Genomic DNA, 11,965 nt, shown 5'->3' on the forward strand with positions numbered 1-11,965 from the left:
CTTAGTTGCCATTAAGTTTGGCCGGCACTTGAAGGACTGAAAGGCAAGAATCTCTGGAATCTGGGAGGATGATGAGGTGAAAGTATGAGTAGGGTAAGTGTGGTTAAGACAAAAAAAATTTTTTTCCTCCCTTCCTTCCTTCCTTCCTTCCTTCCTTCCTTCCTTCCTTCCTTCCTTCCTTCCTTCCTTCCTTCCTTCCTTCCTTCCCCCTCCCTCCTTCCCTCCCTCCCTTCCATCCTTTCCTCCCTCCTTTCTTCCTTCCTCTTTTTTTCTAACTTTCTTCCTTTTCTTTTGACAGGGAGGTCTTGTTGTAATAAAAGTCTGTCAATAATAAATTCTGCTTGCCTTTTTATTTTGCCTAGCACTGATTTGAGCGAGCATCTACCACCTTTCTCTTCCCATAGTTCTAGCTAATGTATTGCCTGTCCCTCTTACCGTGAGTACACCAGCTTCTGGTATGTCATTAATAGTCACAAAGTGGTACTCAGGTGACTAACTGTACAACTCCCACTTCTGATTCCTTCTCTTGGCTCCATTCCTACTCTATGAGTAATGGTCTTAGAATGGAGGTCTCAAAAAACTGTTAAAAATTATCAGTGATATTATTTATTGAAAGCCTATTATGTGTCAGTCTCAGGTCCATCTAACTCCAAAAGCCCTGCTCATGCACTGCATATACTAATTTCAGTCAGTATTTCCTACAGGCTATATAGTTTGAAAAAAATAAGGTGAGACAGTAGAAACTTAAAGATGTTTCTTTACTCAAGGATCCTCAACCATTTAAAATGCCATAGCCATATTTATATAACCAAGAGAAAAGTTGTGAGTAGGATGCCCCAAACTCCTGGACTATGCTGCTTCTCCATTCTCTTCGTGCCTCTCCCCTCCCTTTCCCTTCTTCCCTCTCTCTCTCTGTCTCATTTTGTCCCAAGGTCTTACACTACTACTAACATAGATAACATGCCAAATATATTTAGAAGGTAAAAGTGACCTATATAAATCTATTATATACAAAAGCCAATAAAACTATATGAAAAGTTCTCAAGGCCTATATTTTATGCTCTTTCAATGAATAATTTTGTTTTAAAGTTCTTACAGATCAAAAAAAGCATATATAAAAAGAAAGAGAAAAATGACCAATCATTTCCTCATGTGACAAAATGGGTTAAATAACTACCACTAGAATAAAGCAAAAATTGATTAAGGAAAGAAATAGATGTTTACCTTGTCATATTACAAATTCATATCATTTAATTTCAACTGAGCTTTCACTGCTGCTTGGCAAATGTTCTCTCCTTGTTGACTTCATCACACAATCTCCAGAGTGACCCTTGCTCCCTTCTGCTTTCCGCGGCCCCCACCCACTTCCCCTAGTCCACCTCTGCCCACCCCATTCCAGTTTGAGGACGATTTGCCTCCCACTTCACCAAAGAGGGGGGCAGATCCAGCACAAATCCCCTCACTTGCTCTCCTCTAATTCCTACTTGACCTCCCTACTTTGGGACCGTCCTCATTTTATTCCTCCCCATCAGCATCTCCATCTTTCTTTATCCATGCGCTTCTTGCCTTCCCCTCTGCCTTTAATAGAGTCACATTTTTTGCCCACTTCTCCCACTCTTTTTTATTTTTTTTTACTTTTGGGAAAAAATATCAAAGGCTAAATTATAATCTAAGAAAATTTTGCCTAGAGCACCCAATTTTGTTGTTTGTTTATTTTTAATAGTGACTGGTTTGGGCTTCTAACTAGTGGATGTGAACAGCTGGGAAAAAGAAAGGCCCTATTTCCATATTTATTATTAGTAGTAATAATTTATTATTTAACTTAGGGTTAAAATGAAGTAGTATTACAAATGTATTACAAATACAAGCCTCAATTCAAAAGGTGAATTGTACAAGAAATTCAATGTAAACTGCAACAAGTACCTGACATTCATTCCCAACCCCATGCAATTCCCTTTGCAGCAATGTTGCCTCTGGGTTCTGGGGGAGTGGAGGAAATCAGACTTTAGATATCTTTCTGAGATATCCGCCATCCTGTATGGACCTTGGCAGTTGTCCCACGTGGGTCACAGATGCTTTCTCTCTTATCCACATGCAAAGGACCCAGTAGGGCTCATTAATGCTCATCAGGGCTTTCCTCATTTTCTCATTCTCTTTCTTTCTCTCTTTCCTTCTCATTCTTGATTTGTTGGTCCCTTTGAGACTCTCTGACTCATTTTCCTCCTGCCCTACGCTGCAATACAGACAATTCATGACTATGTCACACACGTATCTGCCTAGACAAACCACTCTGGTCTTTTCTCTAAGGAGTTTTAGCATCTCGTTGGGCTTTACCCAGCAAAAGAGGGGCAAATCCCTTCAGCTATCACATGCCCCCCAATTTCTCTAGGGTCTGGTCATCCCCTGCTGAATACCATCTCCTTGTGCAAAGAAGAGAACCGGTCTCCCCGTTCTCAGACACCTACAGCAACTACCCCCTTTGCTTCTCCTTTGCCTCTTCTCCTCTCCCCCAAACCTAAAGCATCAGAGTTATGAGACTTGTTCTGACTCACAGATCATTCTCTCTACCCTGAGTTTTCTTGGGGAAACAGGACTTTTGAAATTTCACTGAGCTTTTGCTGCAACATTCCTTCCCTAAGGCAATTGATGCTGCAAATCCCAGATGCCTAAATTACTTGTTAATATTACAAAAGACCATCCTGCCACAATGTCTGTTCCCATTTACTTTAAAACCATCCATATTGATACATCCAAACATGGAGCTACTCTAGGCCTTACCTCTGGTACTAGGGCCACCTGTGTAGAGCCTAAAGGCCACAGCCACACTTGTGGCCCTGCTTTCCCAATGGCTGTCACCCACCACCCTCCTGCTGAATGATGCACAATACCATGGAAACTGTATAGTGCTTCTGCCTCCTGCAGCTACCAGTGCTCTGCTCCCTAAATCTGACTGGGACAGGGGCTGTTTAGCACTAGAGCACTGCTATCACTCTTGTTCAGTGTGGCCCCCCCAAGGACTCTGGATAGGATGGCTGCAGTGTTTCCTGCAAGTTGCCACTCTCTTGCTCAAGAATATTAGGTTTCCCGCTAACATTGAATGGTCCTCCCTAGAACATAAAGGCCATCAAGATAGCTTAGCTAATACAGTGGACAATTTCCTCAACAGACGGAATAATGCCTTCCTAAGAGAGCTCCTAACTATTGCTCCTAATCCCGTTGTGTACTCTTCCCTCACCCCTAAAGTTTATTCTCATCCAGGAGTTACTGCAAGGCTTAACAAACAAAGTCAAAGCATGATACTCATCTGCTCAAAGTCCTCCAATGGCTCTTCACATAATTGGGAGTAAAAGCCAAATCCTTATCAAGGTCTACACAGTTCTATCTGATCTGGTTTCCTGTTATTTCCCCCTATATTCTTCCTTTTTGCTTACCCTGCTGTGGTCTTGGTCTTCAACCCTGGTTCTGGAACACCCTAGCATGCTCTCACCTCAGAGTCTTTGAACTAAGACCTTCTCCTTTCCTTATAAACCTCTTCACTCTGATTATCTGCCTGGCTTATTCTTGTATTTCTTTCAAATATGTTCTCAGAAGAGACATGAAGCCTACCCTGGCTTACTCCATTTAAAGCTGCAACCTCCAGCATTCCTTGCCCTCTTCTCAGATTTATTCTCCCACCAGCACCCATTGAACCTTCTATTTTAACCTCATGCATTATTTACTGACCATATTTATTGTCTTTCTCTCTCTACTACGATGGAAGGTCCATGATGGCAGTGATTTTTCTTTACCAGTTGTCTTTTCACTTCTCTATTTTCAGCACTCAAAACAATGCCTGCTGCACAGTCCTCATACAATTTGTGGAATGAATGAATGATGCATATTCCTCAGGAGCTCACCATGAAGTAAGAATGGGGCACTCTTCCATCTGGCATTACCAGAGTTCCTTCACTCAGTCCTCTAAAGGGAAGAACATCTCTGCATCTTCTTAGCAGAAGTCTTCCTGTTTACTAATTTAGTCTCTTTGAATTCCTTTGAATTTGGGAAAGGGTTCAGCCCCCTTTCTTTTTGTGAGGGATTTGAGCTAATGACGGTCTTTTCTGCCCCACTGACCTTTCATAATCTGACTCAGTAAACCCTAAGACTCCCAAGCAAATCAAACCATGATGCTCTTTTCTAAATTCCTAGTGATTCTAGATGAAAATGGTCCTCCTAAGAACACTAGGAATAGGATAAATGCCTTTTGTGGAGCATCCTCTCTGTCAGTTACTATACTGGGTGCTTTATATATGTTAATTTAATCCCCACAGCACCATGTAATATAGGTGTTATCTCCATTTTATATATAAACAGGAGGCTCAGAGAAGGAAAGATAATGGTCCACAGTTTACAAGGCTAAGGATCCCATAGCTCAAAAATATCTCAGAGACTTTGCGAGCCCCTGTAAGCCCCTTGAAGACATCTATGGTGAAGACACAAAAGCCTTTTGTCCTCACCATTTCTATACTTTAGCAAGTTCACAGGGTCTACTAGGACCTAGGTGGCATCTTTGGCACCTGGCAAATATCTTCCATGTTAGTAAATACATTTATTAAATTCAATGAAATCCAACCTCATACTATGAAGGAACATTCTGTTTCGATTGGATATAATCCACAAAGGTAATTTACTAAAGGCCTTAATACGTCTTGGAATGACAGGCTATTATAGAAAATTTACACACTTGGGGGCGCCTGGGTGGCTCAGTTGGTTAAGCGACTGCCTTCGGCTCATCCCGGGATCGAGTCCCGCATTGGGCTCCCTGCTCAGCAGGGAGTCTGCTTCTCCCTCTGACCCTACCCTCTCTTGGGCTCTCTCTCTCAAATAAATAAATAAAATATTTTAAAAAAAATCGGGGCACCTCGGTGGCTCAGTCATTAAGCATCTGCCTTCGGCTCAGGTCATGATCCCGGGGTCCTGGGATGGAGCCCCGCATCCGGCTCCCTGCTCGGCAGGAAGCCTGCTTCTCCCTCTCCCACTCCCCCTGCTTGTGTTCCCTCTATCACTGTGTTTCTCTGTCAAATAAATAAATAGAATCTTTAAAAAAAAAAGAAAATTTACACACTTGGTAGTCCCTAAGAAAATCATAAGAAAAAGAAAAATTTAGATGAACTATTATAATTTATGTGCCACTCTCTTATCACTGATTTGTAGCAAATAGCAAGAACCACAAAAATCCTTATTTTTTATCAGCCCTGGAGCAACAGTCCACAGCAAGAGATTAGGAAGTAATATCCCCATGGTAAAAGTCAATATTTTAATCTTTTTTTTTTTTTTTTTTACTGTTGTTAAATAATATTCTCTGAAAAAAAAAATGAGTCCACTCCAGGGGGCATAAATGAAGAAATTATTAAATTGCCAAAGAACCCATTTGAATTATGGGTGGCCAAATGTTGACGAGACTGATGTCTTTTATACATATGTCACTTGACAGTGTGTGTGTTGCAAAAATTGCTTTTGTCATAGCATAGCCATATCATGCCTATTTACTATATCTCTGCACTATATCCAGACATATTAGAGGTCCTACGATATTCTGAATTTCTAGTATACAACAAAACCCTGGTAAATTCCCAGCTATAAATTTCAGTTTTACCTCCACAGTGTGTTGAGTGATTTCCATGCTGGCCATCTGGAATGATGACTAGGCTTAAAATGGTTTTTAAGTAAAAACACCACACTAGCTAAAATAATATTTCTAAGACCCATTTTCCATTTGCTTAGAAAGCAAATGTACTTGACCTAAAAGCAAAGAGATTATTTGGGTTGACATTTAATCCCTAACAATTTTATTGTATTATTTACTCTTTTTCATGTCCAACTGGAGATAGTGCTTCTCTCTGGGGAATTGTTTCCATTGGTTGTGGGACTTGGGAAGCCAGGATTCTAGGACTATTCGGCTACCCTAGCATTATTAGTGTTCGTGCTGGTCTCCCATTTTGTATTCTAAGCCTCTTTATTTCTTTGGAGGGACTGAATCATACTCTCAAAGAGAAGCCTATCACTCAAAGTTACTTTTATGCTGATGGAATTTTCAGATCTAACTGGCAATAACCTCATTCTTTACCAGAAAGCTCTACTGAGGCAATAACAATATACATTATTAGAGAAACAAAAATGAATTACCATACTCAGATAAACGTTAAAAAAAATGAGACAAAGTACCTCATGCATCAACTTCAAAGGACCTGAACATGGAGTTTGTTATCCTTATCATGCGAGCATAAGAAACAAAATGATTGAAGAAAACATTGAGCAAAATAATTCTAGATTAATATACTTAAATGTGATATCCCCAGAGATAAAATTATTTCATTTTCTAATTTTTTTTTATAATTGACTGATTTTAGAATTAGTTTCAGAAGTCCGAATTTGCAGACCAAGGTTAAGTAGGAAAAGAGGTCACTACTATCTTGGCCCAAAATATCTTGGAAAGTTCAAAACCAAGAGAGTGAATCCAAAATATAATAAATTCTCTATAAGATGCAAAGGTAGTGGGTGCCTGGGTGACTCAGTCGTTAAGCGTCTGCCTTCGGCTCAGGTCATGATCCCGGGATCCCAGGATCGAGCCCGCATCGGGCTCCCTCCTCGGGGGGAAAGCCTGCTTCTCCCTCTCCCACTCCTGCTGCTTGTGTTCCTGCTCTCGCTGTCTCTCTCTCTCTCTGTCAAATAAATAAATAAAATCTTAAAAAAAAAAAGCTGCAAAGGTAGTGTTCAATCTCTTTATTTGTACTTCTCTATTTTAAATAAGCCAGAGTCAAAACGGACAAATTCCAGATTAGGTCTCTTTAGTCTGATAGTGACAGGGATGCTAGCATGTTCAGATCTCATTCCAGTGAGACACTTGCAGGGAAGAACACAGTCCCTCCCTAAGAGAAGCTGTCTCTTCAGGTTTTCAATATGAATGTAGTCCTTTCTGCTACTAGGCTTTTGGAACTACAGCATGTCACAAAACATATTGGCACTCTAACCTAGAAGCCAACTTTCAAACAGCGTTTCTTTCTTACAGGTGTTGAAAGGTACTACTCCCCAAGCAGTAAACAGCAGTGATTCATTAGCATAATGGCGTAGAAAAACAGATGACCAAGAACTGTGTGAATGGATTATTCTATTGCTGGGAGTTGTGGTAATGAATCATCATTTCCACTCAATACTCCTCCCTTCTTCTTATTTTGGACAGCTTCCCTTCTTGAAGGAAGACATTATGAGGAAGAGACTTTATAAACCAGAATTGGGAAATGATGCCCTTCAGCTTTGACTCAGAAAGTTGGCTGAGGTAACTCAACTACCCAACCAATATTTCAAAGTTGAGTTCAATATTTTCATTAACTTTGAGCAATCTTTTTTTCTAATTCATTTTTACACAGGATATAAAGAAATAAAATTTCACACACACACACACACACACACACGCACACACACACACACACACACACACACACACACACACACACACACCCCACACACACAGGTTAAAGCTAGGATGACCAGAGGTCCCTTTCATAAAATATCTTCCCTTAAAAACTGCATTTTGATACAAAACCCAAAGATATGTATTTTTTGAATATCAAACCTTCCCTACTTTCTAAATACATGAGCAGGAATTTCTCTCAATTAATTGGACTAGGCTGGGAGAAGTTTTCAACAATGATTTAAAAGTTTCTTGTAGCAAACAAAGGGAAGGAAGGGAAGGAAAAGAACCAAGGCTCTAAGAGGTCTTATCAGAGATAGCGAACTTAATCCACCCAGCAATGTTCTCAGAGCCATAGCATGTACCTACACTGCATTTCTAAAATCTCTAATTTACAGGTTTTTGGAAGGGCAGCTATTAGCTCAAGCTTCAGGAGCTACATCTCTACTCATGTTCTTTATCAAACAGGCAATGGTATGAAGAGAGAGGGAAGGGGTCGGAAAATACTTTCAGTTAATAAGGTGAGGTTTTTATTTTTGTTTTTGGCTTGTTTTAACAGAAAAATCTGCACCTAAGCCAAATATGAGTAGGGTGACTGTTGGGAAGCCAGCCAAGAGGCATCTGGGAATTAGTTGGAACTGCACTGGACAGAATCAGGAGGGTTGTGTCTTAGCTCAGTTCTTCCCCTACCTGACGATGTGATCTTGACAAAGCCCCTCAGACTCCTACTCCTTCATTCTGATTCTTACACTGATGGGATTTGGACAAATGAACCAGTTCCAGTGAGTTTCACCATTGCATTCAATTTTCTAGCTAAAGAAGACCAAGCCAAGGTGAGAACACAGTACAGTCTCTCACTTATCTTCCAATAAGTAAAGGAGCCAAGAAACCTGTGTTGGAGAAAATGGTGCTGGGGTTTGACCCTTTTAGTAGCATCACTATATTCCACCATGAGGCTTCTTACTAGGGAAAGAAAAAAAAGGAAAGCTGTGACGTTGATTCAAATGAAAATATTTACTGTTAGGTACAAACACTCAAATACAGACACATAGTATGGTTAACAAAAGTAAATTCTAATCAGTGATTATAGATAAGAATGGTAATCATGGTAAACTGGTAAAAGTTAATGACTACCTTGAGAGATACCCAATTTTTCCAGTTTTCTTTAGAAGCTTGATAAATCATAACATAGTGGGCGTTTTTTGGTTTTGTTGTGTTGCTTGTTTTGTGTGTGTGTGTGTGTGTGTGTGTTTTAAGAGAGAGAGAGCACAGACAAGCACCTGTACACGGGCCGGGTCTTAAGCAGCCTCCATGTTTAGCATGGAGCCAACGTGGAGCTCAATCTCATGACCCCGAGATCACGATCTAAGCTGAAATCAAGAGTCAAAGGCTCAACGGACTGAGCCACCCAGGCGCCCCAAATCATAATATAGTTTTAAATGTAACGTTGACCAATGTAGCCATAGCCACTATTACAATATCCAACATGTTTTGAGTCATTACAATGTATCTGAGATTTTTAAAAGCACTGTTTAATGTATTCTTGGTAATAATTGTATAGATATCAAGTAAGTAGTATCATTGTTTTCATTTTATAGATGGGAACAAGATTCCTAGAACAGAAGGACTTTGTCTGAGGTTGCTGTCATTAAAGAGAGAGCGGGCACCTGACCTGAAACCACAGCCTGTCCTCTCAGAAACCATCCTCCTCTGCCTCCCTGCTTATGTTCAACTCATCTGACTCAAAATGCAGTTCTACTTTTCAAGAAAAGGAAGCATGCATTCCCATTTTATAAAAAAGCATGCCTATGAAATAAGCCTCTTTCTTCAGCTATTCAAGACGATCTCACCCAGGGGCAGCTATCTGAATAATAAAAATAGTTACAATTTGCAAGAGAAGAGCAAATTTTATAAGATGATAAATCTATCAGATTTCTCCTTGGCAAATTTCTCAAAATATTTCACCAAACCTGGAAAGTTACCTTTCATCTATTCTCTGTAAAACAGGAGAACTGGAGTAGAAATGACAGTGTTTTGAAAAGATAAACAAAATGGTTAAATATTATTTTTATTTATTACTTCTTATGTGAAGTTTACATTTAGGGTTGAGAATAATGTTGTGTTTCATATATACACTCCTTTTGAGAAACTGCCACCATGCATGTGAGCAACCTCAGACCTAGATTCATTACAAATCTCATTTGTGGACCATGAGTTTTTACCCTTCATTTGATAATTCTCTTGAAAAATAATTTCTCTTTCTTGCGTACCTGTCCCATCTTATTGAGCATCAGTTGCAGCCATTATGACTTAAAACAGTCATCTGTACTTAGTCATGCTGCTAACTGTGTGAGTGACACTAGCAAGTTTAAATAAAGTATACATTGAAGGTATTCTTTTGATCCTCAAATTTGGTGTGCTCAGCATTGTAGTCTATGCAAAGCAAAGTTATTATTAGCTGAGGAAATGAAGATATTTGAGCACCCTATGGTTCTATTCTTTGATTTTAAAATTAGAAATGGAATTGTAGTAACTCTGTAGGTAGTATTATCAGGTTAAAGTAAACAAATGTCAGTAATATGAAAACCAAGTCAATACTTTAAGCAATAAAGTGAAAGCAGAATAGGACTTGAATTCACAGAATATTAGTTCGAAAGAGAAAGTATGATAGAATAGAAAGAACATGAGCTTTGGAACAACACAACTCTGGTGTGAGCTGAGAAATCTTAACTTAAAAACCTACCCATCTTTTATCTTAATGAAGTTACTTAATTTTTCCAAGCCCTAGCTCCCACATCTGTAAAATGGGATCCATGCTATTTAACTTGTGTCATATTTATAGAAATTAGAGATACTGAATATAAAACAATAGTTGGTTAAGTCACTTAACATCAATTTTCTTACCCTTCTTGTGCCCATTTAAAACAAATAAGGGTAATACAAAGAAACACAATCATTATGAAACAACTCTGTAAACTCGAAAATGCTGGCAACTATAGTAGCAGCAGATTATCCCTGCCTGGAATTTTCAGCTGCTATTACGTGAGACACGTGATTAGGGATAAATTGCTTTTCCTTGGGAGAAACACTGACGGTTGGGATACTTTCACAGTCTTAGGTTTCTCTCTCACTTGTAGCTTTTTAAAATTTTCTCAATGTCCAAAATATGTGAATCTTTGATAACTAACCACTTGTTATTTGCCTCCCACATGAGGGTAACTACTTCTAAGAGGAAATAAAAATGTGTGGGTAAGGGGCCTACCTAAAATGGACATCCAGAATCTGATAGGCATGTCTAGCCCAGCTAGTGCTGGTCCTGACTAGACCTCCCCACCTGCAGAGCTACCCATAGGGTGTACATACAGCATGGATGAAGAAAGGCAAATGCACGATCCTTGTACCCAGCTCACTTCCCACAGAGAATAAATGCAAGAGATAGGCATGAGCAATTCCTGCTCTCAAACATACCCATCAGATTAAGTCATCCGTCCTCCATGGAGCAAAGTGTGCAAAAGGTGAAAAAAGGCCAGGAGAATATCACTATTAAAGATTTCTTCACATAAAAAGAGACCACCAAGAGTAGGGAAGAAACATTCCTTCACCCAACATTGACAGATTTACTAACCCCTTGTTGGGATCCACATTTTAATTGAACACAGACAAGTTAAAAAAAAATAATTTTGCTATTCAGTTCCAAACTTTGAAATAGAAGTTTATGCAATATGGTAGATGATTGACCTGGTGTTAGAATTAACCATAACAATAATAGTCATCATGGCAATTACCACTACCATATATTGAGCTAGGCACTGAGCTATATCCTTTATCTGTACTGCTTAGTAAAATACATCTCTGAGCAGGTATTATTTTTCTCATTTACCCTCTTACAGTTTAAATAATTCACATAAAATTGCACAACTTCATAGTACATAGTAAAGCCAGGACTTAAATCATAATTTGTCAAAGCAAAGCTTGTGGTCTATCATATATATGATATACATATCATATATATATGATATATATGATATATATGATATATATATATATATATATAAGATTTTTGTCATAATAGGACAAACTCCTGTATCTTTTCCCACTTCTCCATGATGGAATACAAAATCAAGTCAGAAGTCTTCTGATGTAAAAACTCAGCTTCTATGTGTCCAAACTGGCAGGAAGAACAATCCTTCACTGAGTTTTCCTTTTCAAGGATTCATAAAGATTCCCCCCAAATTAATAATTTCAACAGCTTCTTCTAGGGCTTACCTATTGCACTAAATCAGATGTACCCACTGCGACTAGTCTCTGTATGACCTTGATATTTAAGCAGCACCCCCTGCTGGCCTACGTCAGTTTCTCATAACGTACCTCCAACACTTCTAACGAGCAGGGCCTGTTGTAATTGCTGAAACCAGGACAGTCCAACAGTTTGGTTCAAGGCCCTCTCAGTGCAACTGCTGGTCTTGCAGTGTTTCCTCAGGTGCTAGGGAGGACACACCTATCTTCAACTTTATGCTC

The sequence above is a fragment of the Eumetopias jubatus genome, unplaced genomic scaffold, assembly GCF_037043125.1.
Source record: "Eumetopias jubatus isolate StellerSeaLion01/CBP00866 unplaced genomic scaffold, mEumJub1_p1.0 scaffold_2, whole genome shotgun sequence".
Taxonomy (NCBI): Eukaryota; Metazoa; Chordata; class Mammalia; order Carnivora; family Otariidae; genus Eumetopias; species Eumetopias jubatus.